At 36.6% G+C, this 27,465-nt stretch overlaps 1 long non-coding RNA gene across 1 annotated transcript in view; it reads right to left on the reverse strand.

The window, feature by feature from the left end:
• Positions 1-978: 978 nt before the first annotated feature.
• LOC138066004 (uncharacterized) overlaps positions 979-27,465 on the reverse strand; it is a 37,987-nt gene continuing 11,500 nt past the window's right edge. The window contains exons 2-3 of the long non-coding RNA XR_011139114.1: positions 13,078-13,204; positions 979-2,046 (exon numbers count right to left, since the gene is read on the reverse strand). This is a non-coding gene — a long non-coding RNA (uncharacterized lncRNA). The remainder of the gene's footprint in view (positions 2,047-13,077; positions 13,205-27,465) is intronic.

Here is a 27,465-nt window from a genome sequence, read left to right on the forward strand (position 1 = left end):
AAGTCTGTGACAGATACCTAAAGTGCACCTTAAAAAAATTTGTGTGCTTTTGGTCTTTTTTAGAGCTGACTCACTTCATCACTTCTCTCTCACTGATGGATAGATAATATGTGTGGGTCACTGACCTGATGATGTATGTGTAAGTCTTCAAGAATAAATATACTGTTCAGCACAATCAGCACCAAAGTCTGACTAATTTTCTTAAGCGCTTACTAAGCTCCTCGTATTCTGAATATCTGATTATCTATTGAGAACAATGAAAACGTCTTACAAGACAGTGTTCTCATCGTATATTTTCTATTTCCAGTATATTTTTGACAAGACTGTTTTTCATAAACTGTTTCTGCACATATGCTATAATAGTGACATTCTGATTAGACTAGAGTGGAGACAAAATAATATACGGCAGTGAGCCTTAGGTGTTTTCCAATGTGTATTCAACCACATAAATTGAATCTTCATATTCCAATGACTTATTCAGCCCTGAACAATTACTATATTAAATAATAAATAAATAAGTTTGCAATTAACATATTAATAATTACCATTTTATGCTGTACTTGCAACTGCTTTGTGGAAATCATTCCTTTTTAAGGAAAGCTAGTTCCCATAAAAAATCAAGTAAGGAAGTTTCTTTTTCATTTTTTTCTTAAAAAGAAATGACAAATACTGCATTGTCACATATAAAATATTTTAAATTTTACATAATTCACACAAGAAATAGGGTAGGTATCAACAGAAGCAAATGTTTCAATGCTTCTATTATTTATAAGAAATAGAAATAAAGCCTGTGCAATTTTTGTAGTGTGAAGCTATACTGAACTACATACTCTCTAAAGTATATTGTCTTAAATGAGACCTCTCTAAATATTTCAAACTTTCTTGGTATTTAGTTATTGCACAACTTGAATCTCTGTTAATGATGTCCGAATCTGAGGCATTCATTGCTGCTCAGTATCATTACATTCAATGGTTTATTTGGAAATATCCTACTAGTTTAAGTTTATTAACATCACAGAAACACAGAATGGTTGAGGTTGGAAGGGACCTCTGGAGATCATCTAGTCCAGCAAGGGCTCAAGAAGGGTCACCTAAGGGAAGGAGAGTCCAAAACCTCTCTGGGCAACCTGTCCCAGTGCTCAGTCACCCTCACAGTCAAGAAGTTTTTCCTCATGTTCACGTGGAACTGCCTGTGGTTCAGTTTGTGCCTGTTGCCTCTCATCCTGTCACTAGGCACCACGGAGAAGAGTCTGGTCTCATCCTCTTGACACCTTCCCTTCAGATACTTGTAGACATTGATGAGATCCCCTCTCAATCTTCTCTTCTCCAGGCTAAACAGGCGCAGCTCTTGCAGCCTTTCTTCACAGGAGAGATGCTCCAGTCCCCTCATCACCTTTGTAGCCCTCCGCTGGACTCTCTCCAGGAGTGCCATGTCTCTCTTGTACTGGGGAGCCCAGAACTGGACACAGTACACCAGGTGAGGCCCCCCCCAGGGCTGAGTAGAGGGGCAGGATCACCTCCCTCCACCTGCTGGCCACACTCCTCCTAATGAAACCCAGGATCCCATTGGCCTTCTTGGACCCAGGGGCACTTTGCTGGCTCATGGTTAATGTCCACTAGGCCTCCCAGGTCCTTTTCTGCAGAGCTGCTTTCCACCAGGTCAGATATTAACATATACAGTAGACATATTTTAATCTAAACACAGAAGTACTTTCCATCCCAGGGCACTCCATCTATTCTATATTGACATCTGGTGTAGGAAATTAACTGAATTTTAGTTCTCAGGTAAGAGGAAACAGCTGACATACAGCGTGGTCAGCATCTCCAGTGCATCCCTCATATCAGACGGCACAACAAATTCCAGTTATGGCAGATTTATTGTACATTTACCCATTGACTTTGTATCACTGAACTCAAAGAATTCAGTACACTTAGATTGTATCAGACCCACTCTTCATGTGTAGCAATGTTCTGTGCAGGCACTGTGCTCTTTTCTCTGGGTTACAGCTGTGCTGCAGCCAAGATGGCCAGAAACTCAGTACATTGCTGTCAGAAGTAGGAAAGCAATAGATTACTGCTAAAGGAGGCAGGTCTGTGGATAGTGTTTTGCACAAAGGCAAGAGGCTATCACATTCTCTCTCTCTCGTCTCCTACCACCACCTATTAGTATGTGGAGCGTATGGTAATTCTGAAAAAGGTAGCAGAAAATTTTGTTTTGGCTTTGTCTGAAAATCACAGTCACTACTTCATCACTCATAACTGGCTGTTTCTCCCTGGCATGGAGTGGCGTAAGCCAGCTTTTGCCTGGTTTAAGCCTGAACAATCTAGCCATAGTAAATGTTTTAAACCACAAGCTCCAAACTATTCCTTTAGGCAGCACCTAAACCTTTCGTTTCACTCTTTTGTGTGTTGCCTGTAATTCTTCTGCTGGCAGCAGAAATTGTCAGTTTACAATTGCTTATGCACTCTGAGATTACTCCCTCCCTCCCCCCTTCTCAGGAGGCTTAGAATATGGGGAGGAAATACTGTTGTGTAGAAAATGGTTCTGTGATACTACTTTAAGATCCAGAGAGTGAGTACTAGAAGTATCAAAAAATATTTTCTGTTCTTATTCTCTATATCAGTCATGATTTTATTGTTTGAGAACGTGCCAGCCAGAGCATGAAGTTAACAAGACATTAAGCTATAAACCAATCTTTCAAACTTCAGTAATACTTTAAATTGCTTGCAACTTATATCAGCTTTGGATAATTTTGTTTGTAATTTTGTATACTTTGTTTCCAGTTTAATCAGAAGTGGAATTTTGTGCAGTCTAACTAATTTCCTAAGCCCAAATCAAGGATCGAAAATAATGCTTTAAAGTGAAGTTGACTGCAGCAAGAAATAGTGAGAAAGCAATTTCCTTTTGCTCTGTTCTCTTTTTCCTCTAAATACATCTGACGTATATTTTCTGATACGCCTCTGCAAGCTGAACATTTAAGTCAAATGGCGAAACACAGAAAACAATCATATAAAAGGTGCAAGTTCCAGAAAAGTAAGAAAAGACAGAAATGGGTAGATTAAAATGAAAACAATTTAAGCCACTCTTAACTACCTAAGCCTTTGACCACAACTTTTCTAATGATGATTCGAGAAAAATATACTTAAGCAGATGGTGTCATTAACTGAAGATGTAAATCATCATAAAAGTGCTAATGAAGCCTGACATTTTCCTACAAGGTTAAAACAATGTTACATTGCTGGTTGTCCACGTCTGTAAAGGAAAATACATTTAAGAAGAAATTGCTGAACGCTAGAAGCCACTTAATTGAGATTGCCCAGAGAATGACTTATTGTTTTGATTATCAAGCTCTTCAGGTCTGCAGTCCTATAGCAACAGCAACTTTTTTCCTGGATCACTGGAGCTTTAAGAACTCTGTGGTTACTCTTGGGATGCTTTTCGCTCCTTGCCAACCTTTGCAATGCTTTCCAGCTTTGCAAGAATTTGCTCAGAGCGCTTGTGAGCGTCACATTTTGGAAGTGTTTAGGAAGTATCAGAGCAAGAAGCTTTGGTTGCAGGAACTCAGAAAGCTTGCTTGGTGTTCAGTGGGAAAGATGTCATTTGGATCAGTACCATGGGGCATCTGCCACACTTAATGATTGACGTTATATCTTGACTTCCACTGGCAATTAAGCTGCTTTTGTGGCACAAGACTGATTTTAGGCCAGATGGTGGCGTGTTTATGTTACTAGGTTTTGGTAGGTGACAGTACATAAGATGAGAGGGCAACACATCTTCCGCTTACTGTAATAACCCATGCATTGTTTTGGATTCCAGTTAAAAGACATGGAGCATGCCTGACCATGACCAGCATGCTGGCAATGCACTCCTTTTTTTTTTTTTTTTATCTTTATTTATGTGTTTTATGTTGAAGACTTAGAAAAGATTACATTTTATTTTTCTTTTTTTTTTTTCTACATAATTTTCTGGACCTTTAATGCAAGACTCATCTAGATAATATACGCCAAAGGCGCTACTCTTTGTTACTCCCTATGATACCTCTTTTTCCTATGACAGCAATTTTTTATGTTGGCCAGTAAAACAGTTTATTTTTGATATACTAATGATGGCTGTGGAGATTTTTTCTGAGTTTAAATATTGGAATTAGTTGGCAACCTATATGTAATAAAAGTAATCAATAAAAAAATCAACTCAGCAAAAAATACTTCAACAATAGACTGAAATATCCTTCACAGGTTTCACTTTTATTCAACTTAAATTTATTTGAATTCTCAGTTGCTAACACTGTTTTCCAAGGGGAAGTGATTTAATCTTGGTGGAAATTTAATTCTAGAATGTGATGAATTTAAATAATTATTATATACCTGAAATGTTCAAAATACTAAATCTAAAATCTGAACTACTGATATGAAGCGGTGACACTGAACACATCACAAAATCCCAGCTAATGTGACGCTGGGACACTTTCTGTGTTACTCAAGCTTCCTGCGCGTTAGCCACTGGCTGATATCAAGACCGAGATCCCAGTCCGTTTACTCTATGATGTAAAGAATAACCTTTATTTCTCTTTGTTGTCTCTCCCGTCTTTTTTCTTTTCAAATAAGTCTTCTATTTTTAATGATGTCTTCTAAAATATTACATAGTTTAAGACTATTTTTCCCTTTAGGGAAATCAATTTGGAAGAAATTTTCGTTTATCAGCCTGGAAAACATCACTTTCAATGAGTATTTGTCCAGTTCATTTCGGCAGAAGTTTACCTGTTTACTAGTAATTTTAATACTCACTTTGAGAACGAGACGGGCCCTTGAATTGATGCATTCCATTTTATCGTCTTCAGCTCTGTGAGTGTAGCTCATTTTATTTTGCCTAGATGTAATCCATTTTCCCACATGTAACTGATTGACATGGCTCTCTAACTTTATCTATTCCAGATTCTTCATTGCTATAAATGTCCTTTCCTTCTTCTGGTTTCAGTGCATAATTGAGCCAATTGTCTCTTCACTGACACTTAGTAAAAATGTTTTGACATTCTAATTCCTTTATTATTTATATTTGTGTTATTCTAACAATTAAAAAAAAAATTCTTCTCAGTAACGCTGCATGCATGTACACTGTAGAAAGAAATATGCCTCCATCTTTGCACTGACCACACACCGTCTGTCCTGTCTGGAAAATCTCCTCTTGGTTCTTCTTCTGGAATCTGTCTTTCAAATGCTGAGATTTTGTATAGAGTTGCACTACAAAAGTAAATCAGCAAATATGGGAGGATTTTTTTTTTTTCCTAAGGATATCCTGAGCAGCTTGATTCACTTATCCCTTCTCTGCTGGTAGGTATCTAAGATGACAGAGGGCATTATTCCTTTTTCCTTCATTGTCTGAGTAATTAGATGGTTGAAATATAAAAAAATTAAAAGAATTTAGATCTCAGTACCACCCATTTTCTGACCTTCATTTCTACTGGAAGGTACATGCCTAATTGCCAAGCTGGAATCAAAATGTCTTTGAACATTTGAACATTTTCTATCTGAATGTTAAGGTTTCTCTCACTATATTTCAATGTTCAAAAAATGTTGTTCCTAGTAAAGTGGAAGAGTTGCTGACAAATAGTCTAAAATGTTCTTGGAGGTGCTTTTCAGCCTTTTGTATCTTGTAGAGGCTGTTGACCTTGTGTAATGTTAACCTTTAGAGTTTAGTTATGTTATACTAGCACTACTGCCTTTCTGAGCTACAGGATTTAGATAATTTGTTAACAAGCAAGTAGCTTGTCCCTAAGCTTGACGTTTAAAAATACTTCTCTAGTACTTCTGTGGCACTTAAATATTATTTTATTTTCTCAGAAGGGAGCGTGCGGGGAAAAAATGAAAGGCTTATTTGTTTTTTTGTTGGTGTTGTTTGAAAATGCTTTTAATGCAGTTGGATGATTGCTCTCATATGCTACTGAGTTTTACAGGCAACTTGATTACCTATAATAAGTCTATATTTTAACTGATGCCTCAATTTTGATTGACCTCAATTTCCATAAGTGTGACTCCCAAACTTTCTCTGGAAGGGAAAGGAAGAAAGAAATAGAATCACTGAGATAATTATTTAAACTTAAGGTTAACTTCAAGGTCTTTTTGGAGGTCATGTGGAGAATTCATCCGTTGGTTGAGTTTGGTCCTTAGTACTGGCAATAATTAAGCTGTTTGGTTTCACCTCATAGCATATCAAGTGCGTACCTAGCTTTTAACACCACCTTTGTTATTACCTGTACAACCCTTTTCCTGTATGGCTGTCATATACTATAAAATGTGTGTGTAACATTTGTGGGGTTTTTTCCTGATATGGAGGTATTTTATGTCTCTGGCATTCTCTTCCACATGTAAGTGACAGTGTTGGATGGTGATATGCTCTTGTGGCTCTCTTCCCTCAGGAAGTTAGTGAGTTTAGTTTCCAGGTTAGCTAGCTGAGACTCACTTAGATACGTGGTATAACAAAACACAAGAACAAGCCTCCATCTAAAAGGATCTTTTTTTTTTTTTTCTCTAATGATTTACTGTGATAGAAGGCCTTTCACATTGTCTTAACTTTAGTAATGAACAATGGATGGTATAATTGTACAGAAATAATGTTTAATTATGCTTTTTTTCTTTGCACAATATGACCTATTAGCTGCAGTTATTGAGGCTCATTAAATTAATAATAGCACTCACACAGTATGTCTTGGTCATGCCAGAAACATTTTGTACTATTCTGTACTGCTCGACATTGCTTTATTATTTTTGAGTGACTATAATGAATTATGAAGTCTATTGTAGCTAAAATTATAAATTCAAAACTAATTAATATTTGAAAATAAATCTTATTTTGTAGTCCTAGCATTGTTCTTGAGTGCTGGCACTTTATGCTCTTTCATTATAACTTTCTAGTGTATTGAACTAAAAGGAAAATTATTTATCAATAGAAAAGCATATGGAGAGTTAAATACATTTAACTTATTCTCATCATGGGTCATAACCCTACCCTTTGCTCCAAATTAACTCAATCCTTGAAAAAAGTGTAGGATAACAAACAGTTAATGAAATGTGAAAATATGAGTACGTAAATGTAGGATTGCCTATTCAGAGTGACAGGCAACAAAACTGGAAGATGAAAAGGTTTTTATGCATAGAGGGAACAACCATATGAAACAGAAGGGTGAGTAGGGATCCTTATTGAATTGGTAAATAAGAAACCACTCACTCATGTCAGTGAAAGTGCTGAAGGACTGATCAAAAAAAGAAAAAAAAAACTGCCAGTGAACTCAGGAGCAGAAATAAAATAAATTAAAAAATGATCGAAAGTCAATGCCAGTGAAGTGCTATGAGTAATACTCTTCACCGTCTGCCTGAGAGAATCTGATGTGATTTCTGGATTTGTTCTTTTTTCTTTATCGGGCCACCAAGTAACTGCAGGATTCTAGCCAACATCCCCTTTCACTAAAATAAGCCTATGTCTTTGGATGTTGTCCAGCCATTGCTGAAAGCATAATGTCTGCTTTATTTTTCCGCAGAGTTGGTGCCCCTTCAGTATTTAACCCATTCGTAAAATACATTTGATTGCCACGGGTGTGAAAGTAGCTGCTCACGAACCAAGCTGCTCCCTTCAGTTGCTTATGGGAAAGAAGGCTGCAGTAAGTGGTGTAAATTCCAGGGCGTGAACACTCGATAAAATTCACTCACAGGAATCATAGCCTGATGTTAATGGGAGCAGGAAAAGGCAGTGATAGGCACTATAATGAATGTTAAGATATGAAGCTGTGAGGTTGCTATTATAAAACTGTGCTCAATCGTAATGGTACCTTAGAGCTGAGATGAGCTGCCAAGCTTCACAGTATTTTATTTACTGTGAGTGCAAAGTCCCCAATACGCAATCACAAGGTAAATAAGGATCATACTGTCCTTGCACCTCAACTCCCTCCACCTCTTTGAGGGCCTGATGGCTGCAATGCCAGCTCACTCGTATAGCCCTGATAGCTGTGGCTAGCCCCATCCTTCGCAGTGGATGTCACACACTGGGGAGGAACAATTATTTCTGTGAGTCAGGTGCACACAGGTTTCAATATCTCATTGAGAAGCAATTGCTCTAACTAAGCTAAAAGGACATGCAAATATTTATGGCTATGAAAAAAATCTGTAAAATACACCTTAACAGAGCTAGAGAAGTCAACCTAGGGAAAATCTTTGGAGCCTTATCAAGAATCTTCATGTCCTTAAGGATGAGCCACCTCCTTGAAATGAAATAAACCAATGAATTCAAATATACAAATATCCAGAGTATTGCAGCTATGTTATTCCAGTATTGTTTTATATATATATCAGACTCATCATATATTATACAGTACGCAGGTATTAGCAACCTCAACTGTAATTTGATTAGAGTATTAAGTTTTCTTTCTCTTTTGTTATTTTAAAAAAATGTGTAAATCTCTTGGAATCTAATCTTCAGATTAGACAATGGCAACCTAATATCTTTCATTTACCCTTTGAATTGTTGTCATTATATACCACCGCTGTTGTGCTGGGCATAGAATAGACTACTGAGTGAGAAATGTCATTTATGTTAATATGAAACAGTGGATTAGGGCTACTGCCTCTAGCACTATATACAGATGTCTGGAGAACTATTATTCTCCCGCGTAGTGCTGAGGATATGAAGGTTGAAACAAGGATAAGAATTTCCCTTATTTCCACAGATTTGCAGACATTAGATCAGAATGATTTCAGTACGCTCTCCTTGAATAGCAATGGTTTAAAAGAGTAAAATAGTTGTACTTGCCAGTTCATTTTAGGAAATAGCACTTAAAAAAGCTTAGGACACTCTCTCTTCTGCTTATCTTCTCATTTGAAGAGCAACAAACCAAAGTCACTTGTAAAAATATTTGGCAGTGATATCTGCTAAGATCATTAGAAGCTTTAAAATACCAATGAATTCTTGAGGCTTAGCAAGCTACCAATGTGACTTTCTAAACTCACAAGCCTAATGCAGGTTATATAAGACAAGACAGAGACAGAAGACTAGATAATTCCAACTGTTTGACACAGTTTACTCATACAGTATCCAACTGCACTGTACAAAATGCAGTTATTGTTCGGGATGCATTTAGTATGCTGCAGGTGCTTTGGTGTTAAACCACAACCTCCAAGTAATGGCAGATATGATGCAATCTGGGATGCAGCAGATGCTAATGAGTATTAATACTGCATAGGAAAAGCAATTGTTTTTCTTGGCCCGTTAGGCTGGTTTTGATTAGAGAAACACAGCAGAAATACTCAATTAAATGGTTCTCAGAGAAATGGCCTGTGCACCTTCCCTGAGCCATCTTATTCTCTGCTTTGTTGATGAGTATTTCCAGAGTGCAACTGGATCTGTATAATTTCCTGTCAAATGTGCCAGCTTTTGCTGAGTTTTAGCTTCTGTCATGCTTGCCTTAGACTTTTTTTCTTGTACAGGTTTTTTTAGCAAACCGAATTGGTGTGTCATCACTATCATGACTGAATGAAAAACATAGGCACTAATATACACTACAAGAACCACAGCAGGAAGTAAGGAGAATGTGCTAGCAGGTATTGCAGAGATCTGTGTATTTTTGGTCTTGTCTATATGGTGCATACTGATCTTGCAATTTTGTGTATGTTTGCAGAAAGCGGATTAAATACTCTGTTTGGTTTAACATATAACAATGGTAGTACCAATCTCTTTTATAATGCTTTCTCACCCATAAATTCATTATTCAAAGGAGGTTGGTAGGGAGAAGAGGTGTCACTGATGTAGGATACTGATTTGCTTATACCTGTCCCATCTGGGTGCTTACTTACAAACCAGTGCCTTCCTCTATTTTGAATAAATTGTCTGGTGAAATGTAACCCTCCTCTTATCTTAACAAAACCTCACTACACTACAGGATTGCTTTTCCCATTAACTGAGGAGCTCTCTCTTAAGGCTCTGAGATCTCAGTAGCGAGACTGGGTTCCTAAGTGTTAAAAGCTAGTCAGGACACAGCGCTGCTGTCAGGCAAGTTAAGGGAGCCTTCAGCCTGCCCCTGCTTGCCCGTTCACTTGGGAAAAGATTTGAAAGCGTAAGTCCAGAGTGACAATATTTCAGCCCTTATCAGCCTTTAGGGATTGTGAGTCTATAAGTTATCTATCATCTCACCTCAGAGGTTTTGTGCACCTCACACACAGCTCAGTGTCTTGATCTCTGGAAGGTTTTGGAGCAGAAATGAAACAAAACTCAGACGCTTCCGTTGCTCCTGTGTAGACTACGTTTACCTTATTTCTCATTAAAAATTCACTGGACGTAAAGGTAGTGAGCTGGCATCTGGGCTGCATGACTGTAATTTGGCACGCCTTTGAATATGCCCTTGTTAGGGGAAACACAGCAAGCAGGCGAAGATAAAGGATATTACCCCTTGGGGAGAAGCACCTCTCAGCTAGAAGTGTATTCGCTGACAGGCTGGCACTGAACTGCCGACTTAACTTGTGAAGCAAAGACATGGGCTTGTAAGAGTGCATGCTTTATACAAGATGTACAAATAATTGCTTGTTTTCCTTCTCACCTGTCATCTCTGGAGTGAGTAACTAGTGGGTGCTAGAGTTAGAGCAATGAGCACAAAATGTGAGAGTGTATCACTAAGTATTTCCAATGGATAGCATATGTATTTCTTGAACTTTAATTTATTGGGCTCTAATTTCATTTTTTTTTTAATATTTACCCTCTCATATCTGTTCCTACTTTTAACTATGACAGTATTTGTTTGCAATCTAGATGGAGAATTATGATTTTTGCAAGATACTAGCCAATAGCATTCAGCATAGAAATAGCTCCCATTTGTGGCAGTCTGAAAAAAATCCTGTGCCAGTTAGCAAGGCTATTTATTTCTGAATCTGAATTTTCTGAGATGTATGTATATAATTCACTTTATTTCCTACATAATAACTCCAAGCAAATCATGTCGGCTATAGAGACATTTAGATATATCTTGTTCAGCTTTGCTGATTTTGCTGACCAAGATGGGGTGAGAGATGCTAATTCTAGCAGGGATCAGCTATGTACAGTATTTGTTATTCCTACGCTTAAAATTCATGTGCCTAAGCCCTTTCAAAGTGCAAATTATGATAAGCGATGGTAGAAGAATCTTGTTCCTTGTGAATTTGTAAGAGCAGATCTGCTTTTTTACTTCAGAATAATTCACATCTTCCTGCTAATTATTTTCCTGATTCCCTTATTTACCAACTTGCTCAGTTAAGAGCAAGAGCTAAAAGAATTAATAAGGTGTTCATGCCTTTGTATTCAATTTTTATGGTGCACAGTTTTCTTCAAAGCACTGTAATATTTTATATTTTAACCTTTATGCATATAGAATGGACTGAACATATCAAAGTTTCTTGTTTCTTTTGTTTCTCCTGTAATTTAAAAAGTACCAAATAGAAGTCGGATGTTGGGCACCAGTTTTCTCATCTTTTTCCTAATCAGTCTGCTCAAACATTGAATAAAATTCTTTTCATTTTTCAGTTACCAAAAAAATTGAGAAGTGGGATTAACAGGAACCTCCCCCAAATAATAATCCCCTAGTAGAGGAAAGTAGTAACTTAGAGTGAATCACTTAAGCAGGAGTATATCCTAATTGACCACAAAAATAGGAGTCTTGACATCTTACTGTGAGAATGTGTCAAGCCATGTGTTTTTCTTTAAAAACTTTGTTCAAAACAAGTCAAAAAAATATTTAAAGCCGTTTTTCCCTGAACCTTTTAAATACAGTTGTTCATCATGCGATTTGTTTGATGCCAAAATCTGAATCATTTTGAGGATACACAGATACTGAAGAGATTTTTTCTCTCAGATGGTCTCAGGAGAGCCCTTAACTGTAAATCAATGTTTTCTTAATTTTATGCAGCCTTTAAAGGAAATGTTGAAAGGAAGTGCTCTTTTTCCTAGAGCCAGTCGCTGGTTGTTACATTAGTGGGACTGTATAAATTTCCCTACTGGATGATCAATCTCAGTACCTGAAGCAGCTATCGGGCCTTATTTTTTCCCATCTATTTAGAGTACTAAACAGGGATGCTATCCCAAATTATCCTAATAATATCCCGTATTCTTTGCAAATATGAAACAATTCCTAGTGCCAAAAAGACTACTGGAGAGATGAAGGAGAGCAAAAACAGGTCATCTAATGTGAAACCTTTCCTGATAGAAATGGAGGAGTGTTATGAATAGGAAGTAGGTTGCTCTTCATATAGCTTCAGGCTACATTTAGAGGGCTTTCTTGAAGCTAGGTTGAACCTCATTAGGTATAGAAGTGCAAATCTTAATTTGAAGTGAACGTGAACATGAATTTGAACGTGAACAAGGAAAACTGGACAAATCTCTTCTTTTCAAGAATTCCTAAAATCCTTATGCTCTCAATCTCGTGCATTCACGGTCTCATCAACCTAGTTACCAAGAAATTTATTTTCTTTTCCAGTCCCCCTCTCCCCTCTCCCACAAAAAAAAAATTTTCTTTTCATTGTCACTGATGTCTTTGAATACTACCTTGCCAAAATCTGGTAGTACCTCACATCTTCTCTTATTTATTCAGACAATTGATTTCTGTAAATGATTTCTGTAAAATATTTGCATAAGAAATCCGTAGGGTGTGTACTGGCAGCTTCTGAGATCATACACCTGCCTTCAGGCTTCAGTTAGTAGAATATATCACTAAGGAAGTTATACAGATTTAAAAGCAAAAACCTATGTTAATGAAAATTTAAAAAAGGATTCAGATTCCTAAACATAATCTTGATGTTCCTGTTAGTGCAAAGATTCAGTGCTACCAGCACTGAATTACCATACTGTATGTAAACCTGTACTACTGTACTCTCTTACTACTTGAATTAAATTTTAGAAATGATCCTGAGTAAAACCATTGCTACAACATTCCATTTATAATTCTGGGTGGTTACTTTTCTCATGGCCTAAAATCTAACTAAATTCAGATATAATCAGCTTTATATTTATTCTACGCTGAGCTAAAAGTGTGTATCCAGACATTTCTGGATTTGAAACTTTTGGTTACTTACAGCTCTGGATCTGCGTGTAATTGCTTGGCTGATTTTTGGTGCATTGGAATTTGTTGACTAGTAGAACTATGTTTAGTTTCTCTCTTCTATTTTCTTCCCACTTCCTGCCTTTCCTCTCCACCTGTTTCTGTGGAAATAGAAAGAAGACAATGTGGAAAAACAAAATAATGAACTTGTGAGAACCTGTTTTGGCTGATTTTTTGCACAGGTTAGACTTTTAGATAAGAAGCGGTCAGGTTGCAAAGCAGAGATGAAGGTGAAATGGAAACTGCAGAAAAATATTGTGTTATAAATATAAAAAAAAGCTAAAATTATTTACAATTTTATGAGCTCGTAGTCTGCTCTGTGATGTGATACTCATTATCAATCTCCAATGAATTCCATAGGTGTAAAAGTACTTTATTACCTCCCAAGTTTCACAGGTTATTAACAGAACAATGTCATAATAAAGCAACAAGTGTCAATGTGTTTTGTTAAAGAAATAAGAGAAAAGTTGACGTATCCTGCTGTAGCATCACAGCTGAAATCTTCATAAAGAATTGAATTTGATCATTAAGAGAAGATATCTGGGCTAAGATCAGTGAACTTTAAATATTTAACCTGAGCTTTGAATACAACCAGAAATTAGCCAATTGTTGTACAGGAAGCTTGGTGCTGCTAGTTCTGTTCTGTATTACAGACACAACTGGAGATAAATGATCTTGATTTCTAGAGTTCTGACTCAAGTGCTTTTCAGTAAACTGAGCTGCAATTAAAAAAAAAAAAACAATGTTGATCACAGCTCTCTGTTGAGTTACAGTGATCAAATAATCACTATCACTACTTCATTTCCACTGATTCAGTGAGATGTTTGGAAGGGTAAAGCACACACACATGTACGCATAAAGTAGAAGGCATTTCTTCTTGCTGAATCAGTTGTTAAGCCGCTGGTTATCAAGGGACCTGACCAAATACACTGAAGAGAGGAATCTCACTAGATACAGCAGATAAACCAATACAAGGGATGGGTAAGAGGGAAATATTTGTTTCTGAGAAGCTGAAAAACTTTTTCACCAGAAAACTTTTAGTTATGACCAGTCTGGATAGACTGTGAATTAGGTACTTGAAAAATGACAGTAAGTAGTTGTTATTTCCTGAGCCATCCAATCTCTTTACACAAGGCATCCACAGACATTCCAAAATTGTAATGGATTAATGTCTTCAAGTGAATTAATTAAATCACATTAAACCTCTGTCTGGTGATGCTTAATCAGAATTACAGTGACCTCAGTTCAGTTTAGTTTAATGCATTTTGAAGCGAGTTACACTAAATCAGGTTATGCCATTTAAATTATGAATGAACACGTTCACATGAGCAGTAGATGCGGTTAACTAATCTACTTTAAGTTCACACTTTTAATTAACTTAATTAACTTTTCTGATCAGGCCCATGTAGACAGGGCCTAAGTCTATTTCAGCATTTATACTGGCACAACGAAATTTAGCACCTTTCTCCCCCTTTTACCATTTTTGAGGCCAATATTTGAGAATAACTAGAAAGAATCTAGAATTATATTTTTCTGAAAATACTTTATCAGTTTGATTTCTTGACTAAATCACATCAAAGAGTTAGTGAGCATATTTCACAAATTAATTATTACATCGTCTCTTAGATGCTTGATCTTAAAATAGTTAAAGAGAAATACTTACTCAGGTAAGTAAGGAAAACTTCTTTACTGAGGAAAAACTTCTTTCCTGTGAGGGCGACTGAGCACTGGAACGAGTTGCCCAGGGAGGCTGCGGAGTTTCCTTCCCTGGAAATATTCACAACCTGCCTGGATGTGATCCTGGGAAATATACTCTAGAGGACCCTGCTTGAGCAGGGGGGTTGGACTAGATGATCTCCAGAGGTCCCTTCAACCTCAACCACTCTGTGAATCTGAACATTACCTAAGTTCACAGTTAAGGAAAAAAAAATCTTAATAGTTTCTCGTCTCGGAAAAATAGAGTGCATAATCTTCTCTCTTGTGTCTCTTGGTTAATCAAAATGGCAGGGAATATCTTAAGTTAATATATTTTTCAATTGAAACAATTCCAGAATCTCCAAATATTCTTTCTATATGTATATAATATAGATATAAATATCTCTTTGGTGTTTCCTATAATATTCCACTTTCTTAACTATGTAATCATGAACTTTTGTTTGAAATTATCAAAAAGATGTCTTCTCAATTTAAGTATGCTTTTGACTCCCTTGCGTGCAAATACATCCCGTATAAAAAGAGCTAAATTAACCGTGCTATGTATTCAGGTTTTTCACAGGTTTTAAAGACCACAAACTGCCTTACAAAAGCAGTTCTAAAAAGTTTTTCCTGACTTTCTCAAAGAGTGACTCTACTACTCTTTGGCAGCACTCAAAGATAGTTTTACAGGAAAGCTGCTAACATATGAAGGAAACTTTAGTGTTATTATGCAGATCATCATTTAGCAGCCACTCATATCTGAACAGATGGTGAAATCAATTCAAATGAATATGTAAACATATTTTCAAAGATCACAGCACCCTAAAGGAGAGTACTGGAATTTATTTATCTTGAACTGTTTTTGATATCTTTAAACAAGACAGAGATAAGACTACAGAGACAAAAGTTTTGACTTATAACCACCATTTTAGGTGTCTAAATCCAAAGTTTAGACTCTTAAAATCTCTTCACAGCTGCATAGGTTCCAAAATTTCCTGAATGCTGAAGTTTCTACCAAAAAAGACCCTTATAAACCAATGCTTCTGAAATGGGGTATATTCAGCCCTGACTAAATTTGGCTACTGTTTGATGCTTAGTTTACAGTGAAGATCCAGGGGCAATCACAGGTTCGTCATTTTTGTGTTTTCTCCTTCACCATCTCTCTATCCTGCCTAGACCCAAAATTCAAGAGGATGCATACTTTTCTTATATCCTGCAATCCACCTGGAGAACTCACCTTATTAGAATATGAGAAACCTAAGCCTTATTTTGTCTTCTTGTCCCCTACCCTCTTGTCCCCAACTCTGATCTCTCCCTTTCCCTCCCTTTCCCTCTCCTTTCCTGCCCTTTCCCTCTCCTTCCCTTTTCTTCCCTTATATTCCCTTCTATTATTCCAAGTTCTTATTGCCTGACTTCCAGTGAAGAATTAAAATCAATTGCTGGCCATTTATGACTGACTGAAATCAAAAAGCTATAGTTTTTCTCATGATGCTAGTCTTTATGTGTTGCACTTTGTCGTTTTGGAGCACAGCAAGAGCCTGGCCCTGTTAAGAACGGCCGCTCACAACTCACTTTCCCTGTCTTTGTTGGATTTTTTTTTCTTTTTTTTTTCTTTTGGCTTTTGATCTCTTAAGGAAACACAGTAAAATTCTCAGGTCTTGCTAGCTACTAACTCATCTGAAGACCTATGACTTATCTGGTCCCTGAAATGTCTAAATGTAGCTGCTGCTTACTTTTCCCAGTTCAGAACAAGAACAGTCCGTAACCCATGGGATTAGAGGACTCTGATCACAATAAAACTGTGGCTTGGTTCCACTGCATGAGACTAACAGGGCAGGACATGAGGAACAAGCCATTGCTACCGTGGAGCACACCACAACATGCTCATCTCATTCCCAATAGAAACCAGCCACAAAATAGATATACCTCTTTGTGAAAGAGATACATAAGCAATAGAAATTTTAAGCTTTAATTCCTTAAAACACTTTTCATTTTGTGCTTCTTTGAGAAAGCAACTGATCAATCACAGCCTTTTGAAGCTCTTATCTTTTAAAGAACTGCTCAGAATTTTTGTTAGTGCAACCATTTCATAAGTATTCATGTTGTAGTCCTTAATATTTGCATGTGCCTTTACACAGCATAAATTAAAAACATGAACTGGGTTCCTGTCCAGAACTTCCACTGCACAGTGACTGTAAAGAAAAAGAGAAGGGATATATTTTGGTTTTGAAATGAAAGCCAATTTGTTCCAGTACCACAATTTCTTTACATGCAACTACCATAAGATCAACTTGTCATAGGATAAACCAACAACCACATGTATTGCTGCTGAGTGTTGCAGGGGTGAGTTTGATTTAAGGCAGGACGTAGTTCCTTTAAACAGTGAATTATCTCTCTATGCAGCATTAGCAGAGGATACAACTCTAAGTCCTTTTTCAGCCTTGCACTTTTCCTGCTTGACTACTATGAAAGTACATCTGTTATATTGCATTAAAGGCTTTGAAGGTTCAAATCAGTGATCACAGAGAGAAGTGAAAAGCTCACAGCTTTGTTGAAATTGAGTATACATGTAATGAGAGGTTGTGTTTAGGATGTTAATTCTTACAGAAAGAATATATTTCTTTTGGTAAGCCAGCCAAGCATTGGGTGTCACCTTTACTCTACAAACATTCATGTTAAGAAATATTTGTCTCTAAGAATAAACTGTAGAAACAATCAAACTTGACTTCCAGACATCCATCTTGTTACTTATACTTCCTGAATTATAACATAATCTTTGTGACTAGTATGCTAAGGTGTTTACGTTAGAATTTATGTTATTTGCTGTGTGAATAATAGCTCTTACATTGCATAAACATCACGACTATTATGCATTTTGCCAAATAAATATACGGCCCTTTCTCCTTCCTTCCTTTCATTGCTAAATCCCAAGATCCTACCAGAGCACCCCTGAGAAGAAAGCAAGGAACAACTTTTATATGCATTTAGCAAAAAGCATATTAAATATGGCATGCACAATAGTGTATCCTTGCGTGAGACACGAACAGGCAGACAATTTGGCCATCATGAAAGCCTTTTGAAGTTTAACTGACTAACATCTCTTTTCATCTACTCTATAATTTCAATCTCATCTAAAACATGTCTAGTTAATAGGAACAAAGAGTATCTTTAAACTTGTCTTGTCATATTCTTTTCATCTCTCACCAAACCAAGAGTTCTTCAGCTTTCAGAATCTTGTCAAGAACAGTGTTGACTCAATATCTATTTTTCTTACTTGACGTGCTTTTCTTCCTGCTATCATATAGCTGCAGGTAAATGTTGTTTACCAACAGCTGAGAAGAACTGAAGACATTGGCCATAGAGGACGTGGATATGGCTTTGGAGAGGCAATACTAGTCAAAGAAAATCACTTACAGTTAAGTAATTTTTCTTCTTGACAGTGACCTCTGCCTACTTGTGGCTAAAATATTTGCACTGTAAGCCTCCCTGTGAGATAGGAAATCAGAAATTCTGATTACAGGGATTAACTTTGTGTCTTTATAAATACACACACAAGTATTTGGAGAGAGATTTGTATGTCGATATATACAAATATAAATATATATAAGTGGACACTATACATAAATCCTATATTGAAAGAGTAATTATGAATTAATCATCAGTTGTAAAAGAGCATGATTTGTATGACATGCTGAACAACTCACTTTCAACATATGTTTTACAATACTTAATTGGAATGAAAGATAAACAGGGATATTATATTTTTCCTACTATTCCTATTCCTATTCGTAAAATCAAGATTTTAATGAAGTCCATGCAGTGTCATTATTTCACTTGTCATAGTAATTGTCTACTGTAATCCTCACAGTAGATAAGGTTTTCTGGGATGTGCTATTATATGTAATACATAACTTGATGGCATAATTCAAAACAGAATACATTCATTGTTGATATCATAGTAATCTTCAAAAATAAATGAAATATATTTTAAAGTACACTTTTCCACTCCCCTTTTTATACTTATGCACCTTTTTCTAAAATTTCCAGGTTTCTTTTGCATCTGATTGGAAAAAGGCAACTTTCATTTTCTGTAATGTAAATATCTGCTGTAGCTCTAGCTAAATGCCATTGTAGCTCACCTCAGAGCAGAAAATATGAAACAGGAGAAGATATATACAGAAAAAAAGAGCACTTTATTGCCTGGCATTGTGGAAAATTTATATTATATATTATGTGATTATATTACAAAAAAAAATTACTTCAGCATATACAACTATCTGACAGTTTAATTAAGAAAATATTATTGGGGAAAAAATAAACATAAAAAGGATATAAAAACAGATATTAAAATTTTAGTCAATTTGCTTTTCATATCAAGGCACAGCAACGCCACAGTAAGTTGATGTTGGCTGCCAATGGCCTAAAGAGAAATAAGATCAACAACAACAGTGACATTGTATGCCAGTATGTCTATTTCTCAGATGTGTATTTGACTGATTTGATAAATCCTTTTCCTGAAAACAGATTATGGCAGACACTCGATACAGCAGTGAAGTCTTTGCAGCAAAAGGCTGCAATTCTGCATTGAAGAAAGCCTAATAATCTAAAATCCACTAGATGTAGATCCTTTGAAACTGAGCTCACTCACTCACTGTCAATATGAGTTGAGCCACTGCATTAGTCATGGAAAGAGGAGGATATTTAGATAGCAAAATTACAGTATGGTAGTTCATGGACAGTAGAAGTTAAAGGAGTTCTGGTATAGTCCACTTAACCTTGTACAGTACAATGACATGCTTTTTGTGATTACTGCAATTCAGTTGGAAATAGGGTACTGAATTTTTAGTGACTGAAAATCTGCTGAAAACAAATGCATTGAAAATGCAGTAAAACTAAGTAACCAATTAAATATATATTTGGGTAATTGAACATTGAATGTGCATGGTAGATGATTTCTCTCAATATTAAAACTTTGGTCTCATATGAGTGTACAGACACATTTTTTTCTTTTGTTCTTTTTAGTCAAGAGGTTTCTACCTACCTACTTCCATTTCACGGAATTGACTTGTCTGATGTGTCTATTTAAATGTGCTCACGGAAAAATCTTAAGTTATGGCTTATGCTTTGCATAATGTTTGCAGAGATCGTTGTATATATAAAACTATCCAGCCGGTTAGTCACTCGTTCTTCAGATGGCCAATCTACAGGGTTTTATTAAGGTGAGGCTACTATATCTATGTTTGTATAAACATCTGGAGCTTATGCTGGTACTCCCAAACTGGGAGGCAGAAAGACCACATATTCTGAGGAAAAGCTTAAGATGCTTAAAACATAGATGCTGTGTTTTAAGATCAGATAATGAGGCGAAGATAAGACTTTTTAATTAGTGCCTTTTTGTGTGTTTTTTGTTCAGTGCAAGCACTTCATTCATTCATAGGTTTTTATTTGTGTTGGCAAGTCATGTTGGTAAATTCTGAAACTTGTCTGAATTATCACTGAAATATGACTGGGCACTGTCTTGGCCATAATCCCTATTCATTCTCTTTGACAGTCCTTGAACAGAGTTTGGTTGCAGAAAGAAAGAAAGATGGCTCAATAATTTGTATTAGTACTGTAATGCAAGTTTCTACTGAATCCCTGTCCCCCATCTGAAACTAGTGAAAACTGCCATAGACTTTCAATCCATTTCCACAGATGTGTTTCTTTAATATGATGTTACATCTTCCTCTGCGTTGATTCAACGCTGATTTTGCCTTAAGACTGCAATTATCCAGCTGGCAAACACAGAATGGTCTCCTTACTTATATTTCAGCTTGAATTTATACAGAGATTCATCCAAACTGAGTCTAACGACTGAAATGTGTAGCTGCTTTGTAAGACGAGGGGGAAAAAGTACTTAATATTTTCACCTATGGTTTGCTCAATGTGCTTCAGGATAGAACTTCATCTGCAGGTAATAATTTAGATATGAATGAAATGCGAGTCACAGTACATGGAGCAATGGAAGCTGGGTGTGTTGATATTGCTCCATTACTTGAACTCCTGAGGAAAGCTGAGATTAAATCTACTATGTCATCATTTGCAGATGTAGGATACTTTTCTAATCATGAGCGTATATGATAACAAATGTTTCATAAAGTACCTGAGAACACAAATAGAACAAACATTACGTTTCTTAACTCCTAACAAATTACATTTATGCATTTCACAATTCAGTATCCTGATTAATTAACTAATGATGAAATGAAGGGAAGCTTAAGCCCCTACTGACAGTAACTATGATCGGACTTGTTTCTCTGTGGACTACCAGTCTATGTAATAAGGAACTCTTGCTTTGCTGCGTTTGAAATAAAGAAGTTCTTGCCCGGAAACATGTACCATCTGTAACTTTTAGAAGTCTTCAGAAAGGGTCTTGATAGAATTAGATCAGAGCGCAGACTCCAAAATGTCCTCAGAAAGAAGTAACTGTGACCACACCTTATGTCAGGAAACTTCTTGTTGCGTTGGTGTTCTGTGCTGGTGAAAAAGCTATCTCAGACCAATTGTTTAAGGTCCTGACCTGAGGATAACAGAGATTTTGAATGAGATTTTTCAGTGTAGACTGAAAACTTTTTTGAATCTTGTCCTCCTTTACACTTAAAAGGCACATACCATCCTTAAAGCACTCAAAGGACTTTGTTTTATTTTAAATTAAAAAAAAATGAAAACAAATCATAAGAAGAATGCAATGATTGTCTTCTGCTGTATTCTACTCACAGATCCTACAGCTTAAGGTAATCTATATCAGCTTTACAGAGGATTACAGCCGTCATTTGGTAGTTCATAAGACACTGGAAATTCAAGTGTTCCCTTACGCTTGACTTGTAATAAAAGAAAGGCTCAAATACCTACCATTAATATCACCTTATCATTCCAGTTACCCTCATGAGGCTGCCTTTTACAACCTTAAGTGATATTTACCCTCAAAATGGTTGTTGACTAGCTTGTGCCTCCCTCAAAAATACATCATTATCCAAACTTCATATCCCCCGATACGTGACTATATCATTAGCAATGTGTGTTGTCCTGCTTGACCTTTTTCAATATATTTGGAATCATCTTATTATTCTTGACCCCTACATCATTCGACACCATGTAAAAGATTTCAAAATGAGCGTCTGCCGGTGTAATTGCTAAATGAAATATTATCTGACTTTTCATTGCCTCCTGGAAGAACTACATTCTCTTTTCTGAATGGTTATCCTGTAGGATTGGTAAAATATACCCCTTGAGGGTGTTCTGCAGACAGCAAGGCATTTGCTGCAGAGTGCTTTTACGTTATGGAATACCCTGATGGTTTTGAAATTCTAATATTATGCTAATACATCTGACAATGTAAGACACTCCTGCAACCACATCAACATTAGTCATAAACCTAGATACGTCTTATCATCTCATTTTTCAAGCTAGTAAAGAATGCAAAGATAAATGGACACACGTGGCTTGCCCCAAGGATAGTGAACTGTAGGTGCCAAAGCAGAGAAGACTAATTAGTCACCATTCATTGCCTCAAGGTCAGAGGAACAGGCTTTTTTTGGCATAAAGCGATCCTCTGTGCTCCCCTATGGTCAAAATGTCCCTCTCCAGATTTTTTTGCTCCTATACCCACAGTATTGGCAGCCATGAGGAAAAGGCTCCAGTATTCAAGTCCTATTTTTACAAAGCGCTTTGATCGTCATCAAATCTTTGGATAATAATTTATTTTTCCTGAGTCCATTGATCATGCTGTCATCTTACGCTGTATTTTAGTAAGTGGAGAGCCTGACATCTAAGCCTGTGAATCTTCACAGGCAGTATTACACGTTTTGGATCTTTTTTGATGTGTGTCAGGATTTTGCAACTTTGAGTACTAAAATCATCTTGTACTCCTGTGTTTTTAATGTACATAATGCTAAAATGATTGTCCACCTCATTCGAGTTTTCCTCTTATGACATCTTTGAAATGACATAATACTACATCAGCGCTGAAAAGAAGTTCTTCATTTCTATGTACCACATATGCACTGTGTGATGACTTTTCATTCATAGCCATTTACAATTTCACCCAATGGAATCATTTTTCCCCATCTCAATTATTACTTTCTTTAAGGCTCCGTATAACAGCTACATTTTTCACCGTTCAGTATTTGTATAGCTACAAATATTGCTCGAGTAAAAGTTTTGCAGTTTAATAATTAAAAAAAATCAGCTCTCTGTACTCCTATAACTAATTATGCACGGTGGCAAGGAAGAGGCACATAATCTGTTTTAAGTAGGCTCATTTTACCTCTAAATTTTGTTTTCCTTTCCTTTAGTCAGTCACACAAACAGAACATTTGCTGCTATCCACACTGCAGTGACCAAACCTAAATTAGTTTAGAAGTTTCTTGTCCATTAAGCTTGTAATTAATCACAGGGGAAAATATAAACCTCAATTGTGGGTCCATGTTAAATCAAGAAGAGAAAGAAAATTCAGATTAAGGATGTGAGACTGGCTTTGAAACTAAGGCTTTAAAAGGCTTCTTTTCTAATATTTAGATAGATGTACCTCATTGTTTATTGTGGATACTGCCGTATTTTGGGGATGTCATTCATTTAATGCATTGAAAACACCTATAAATGCAATGCACATGGCAGACTGAGTAACAGGAAAACTTCTGAGTGAATTTCATTTCTTTTCATTTGCACATTGAGTCATAAAATGAAAGCGAGTTTCATTCTTGCTCTTTTAAAAAATGGCCTTTTTATGTGGCATTATGAAAAGAGACAAAAACTAACTTAATTTTGCTCAGGACGGAGAAACAGATAAAAGACGACTTGACTCAAAATGCAGCTTTTATTATAATCGAACTATTAACTTTTCTATAAACCTTTGCAAAAGTGAGGGCTAATTTCTTGCGGTTTCGTTGGGTAAGATTTTTCTTCAGTCTTCATAGCAGTCTGTAGCCAGCCTGAGCTGTAGAGATAACAATTAGATGTTGATTAAGTTTAGGCTGAGATTTTGCCTCTGGGAATGTAAAGGCAGCAGACCAAATAACCGAGTTTACATTTCAAGCACTAAAACTTGCAGGCGACTTGTAAAACTTGTAACAGGTCACAGATTTTAGCCCAAATTGCAGAATAACCATTATCTGTAAGACTTTCCAGGCAGAGACAGGAAGCCACGATCTCCAGACTCTGCAGAAGCTCAGCGTTAAATTAGGAACTCCAGAAACCCCTCGAGCTATGGCTCAGCCAAGAGAGAACCTTCCTACCTACACATGGAGTGGGAGTTTTCAGGCTTTTGATCTCATTTAGGGAAACCTGGCAAGGCTAAAAGCCCTTGGGGCTTCCAGGTACCTCAGGGAGCCTGGAATAAGTTAGGAGTCACCAAAACAGAAGACGACTGCTTGGCTTGTCTCCCTCAGAGCTAGAAAATCTGAATATCCTCCAGCCCTAATGACTTGCCATGAGAACAGCCAGAAACAAAGGTAAGCATCTTGCAGGTCTTTTTTTTGGATGTTTGCTTAGCTAGGTGCCTGACTGAAATATTTGGCTTTGAATGAACCGGCGTAATCCAATGGAAGTCTGGATCAGTTCATGTGATTGCACCAAGTTCAGGTAAACATTTCCTGCTTTTCAAACCTTTTGTACAGACTGCATGCAAATGGTGACAACATGCATATTTTGGAAACAGATCCTAAAAGGCATACTAATAAGAATAATAAGAATATTTCAGCAATTCTGCAATTCTGCATGGCAAGATGTTGTTAGTGTCCTGTCAACAGTAGCAGATACTTAAAGAAAAAAAAAATAAGGTAAGTATTTATCCTCCACCTTTCCCAATTTACCCTCTTCATAATTTTGTAGGTTCCTACCATATCTGCTATCAACAGTCTCTCCGCAAATTGTCTTATCCTGTAGAATCTACTCCTGAAGAATCTCTACCCTTTCCATCTTTTGCCCTATTTTTTTATTTTGATACAAGATTTTTGACATGAGGTGAACAGAACTGCAGACACCATGTAAGAATGTGAGCTCATAACCAAGTTGTCTGTTTTGTCTTTTATTCCATTCCTAATCATTACTAACATTCATTTTGCCTTTTTGCCTCCTGAAAATTGTATCTGATGCTTTTGAAGTTACCCACAAAACTTTAAGAGCTCTTTCACCCACCGTAATAAAATATAGCCCATTATTGTGAGTATGTCACTGGGTGATTTTTTTTCTCCTGAGTTACCTTGCATTAGCTCCTTTGAGTTTAATCTGTCACTTTACCTTCCAGTTTCTTAAAGCATCTTCCAAATATTGTGATGTCCTTCTGTAACTCCTCACACTTAGCCTGAACTCTTCTGCATGATTTTGTATGCTCAGCAAGCTTCATCATATCACTGCTCAGAAAATGTTCAAAGTTATTTTTGAAGGTGTTTAACAATGGAGACTTGAAAAGATCTCTCTGAGAAGTCCTGCAATTGTGAAAACTGACCATTTACTCTGATGCTTTGTTTCTTACCATGGGAAAACCCTACCTGGTATCTCTGACATCTTAGTTTGTTTATGAACTTTTGTGTAGGATATACTGAAAAGCCAGGAATGATCTGTTAATCAGATTGTCTTTTATTTTTTTCACATGTGCATTACTGTCTCAGAGAACTCTAATACATATATCACACACGACTTCCTTCTACAAAAGCCGTATTGATTCACCCAAACTTATACTATTCATTCTCAGGTCACCCTTTACTGTTGTTTCTACTGTTTTACTCACTGAAAAACTCAGGGTGATCTATAGTTATCCAAATGATTATTCTTTCACGAGCTGGCATTGCTGTTGCCACCCTTCATTCTTCAAGCACCAAAATTAAGTTTAAGCAGTACTTTATACTCCTCCATAAAGAATAGTTCGAGAAAGGGACATCCTCAACTCCTCTGCCATGTAAACCAACACACAGAATTCATTTGTTTTTTTCTGATAAAACTTTAGCTTCCTTATACATTCTCTGTATGTATATTTGCTTTATATATGTGACCTGTCAAGTTTTCATGAGTCTTTGAAGAGATGGAAAACAAATGAACCCATTCTCTTTTTTGCTATATCATGTATTTCTGAGTCTGAAAACCAGCATGAATTCCAATGCTAATCCTATTAAAATTTGTTTCTGTAACTCAGAATATGAACGGGGCATGTGGTAGACTTTTTTTTTTTTTTTAGCAAATAGAGCATTTCACTGAATGAAGCAATAGTGATACTTTTATTTCATTCAGATCTACTATTCAAGTCCACCCATTAAACCTGATCAGTGGGATACTTTTCCATTGAAACCTTTTATTTTGTAAAGGCATAGACAACTTAGTTATGAATGTATGCAAAATATTTAAAGCAATTTTCAAAGACAAATTATGGATGGTATAGCTTTTGTAGGACTCTAAGTCAGTCATCATACAAAAGGATAAGCAGACTATAACTCTCAGAGTATGCTTGAATTAACTTCTGAATGATCTCATAATTTCTGTAATTTCTCACTTTCTGGCAGCTGAGTTCCTGAATATTTTGAAAGTGGATTGGCATGATTTATGAGGATTATTGCTTTTTTATTTTCACAAATACAATCATCTATCTGTTCCTGAGATTTATTAGAAAATTTATGGATTATCTGGGAATTACTTCAGATTCTAGCAAGCATGTTGTGATCATGGGACCTTGTGCTAGACTGTGCCTTCACATTATATGCTGTGGATAAAGCACAAAGACCTTTGAGCTTACTTCCTCATTTATCTCTTTCCTAGCTCATTAAAGCGTTATGTAAAAATGGACTCTGAGAAGCAAACCCTGAGTAGAAGCAACAACCTAAACGGGCAAGGTGAGCAGAAGTGAGGGTCACTGTGATGTGCGCTGCACTCAGCAGCCGGGAGGGAAATGAGGAAGGAATTATTTAGCACCTCAAATGTTTCAGGCTTATGATGTCATGTTCTATTCCTGACTACAAACCGTGCTTAAACAGTGTAACCAAACTAAAACTTCAGTGCTTTCCATCATCCACTGAGTAATCACCTAAAGTATCCTATATATAAACCTGCAGGGGCAGTACAAGTTTGGCAAAGAGCTTTGCTGCAGATAGTTTGGAGGAAGGAACTATGAGCATTAAGTCCATAGTTTATGCTTTGTGACAGCTATTTTCAATATCCTTCCCTGTGATTTTTATAACTTGCCTGCACCAAAGACTCGTAATGTTTAACTGGAAAATCTAGTTCACCTGACAGAGGAGTAAGCTTCAGCTGAACACCACCACAGCACCCAGATCAGTGTAGGTTTGTATTCCAGCGATATTTAAACACGCTCTGCGAGACCCTCGTGCTTTGTCAGTACACAGTGGACTTGCATCAAGAAAGATTCAGCTTAGGTGTTAGCATAAGTGTTTGTAATAAGAGGGTTGCTGAAGCGTGGAAAGAAATTGCCCAGGGATACTGTTTTATCTCCTTCACTAGAGATTTTTAAGAACTGGTTAGACAAACACATATCAGGAATGACAAAACTGATCCTGCCTTGTGCCAGAGAACAAAATGACCTCTTAACAGTCCCTCTCAGCTTTATTTTCTGATGATTCTATGAAGATGTGAAAATAAATATAATAAAAACTTTGAGATGCTCACAGACTGCAGCAATGGAGCC

Source organism: Struthio camelus, chromosome 2 (genome assembly GCF_040807025.1).
Source record: "Struthio camelus isolate bStrCam1 chromosome 2, bStrCam1.hap1, whole genome shotgun sequence".
Lineage (NCBI taxonomy): Eukaryota > Metazoa > Chordata > Aves > Struthioniformes > Struthionidae > Struthio > Struthio camelus.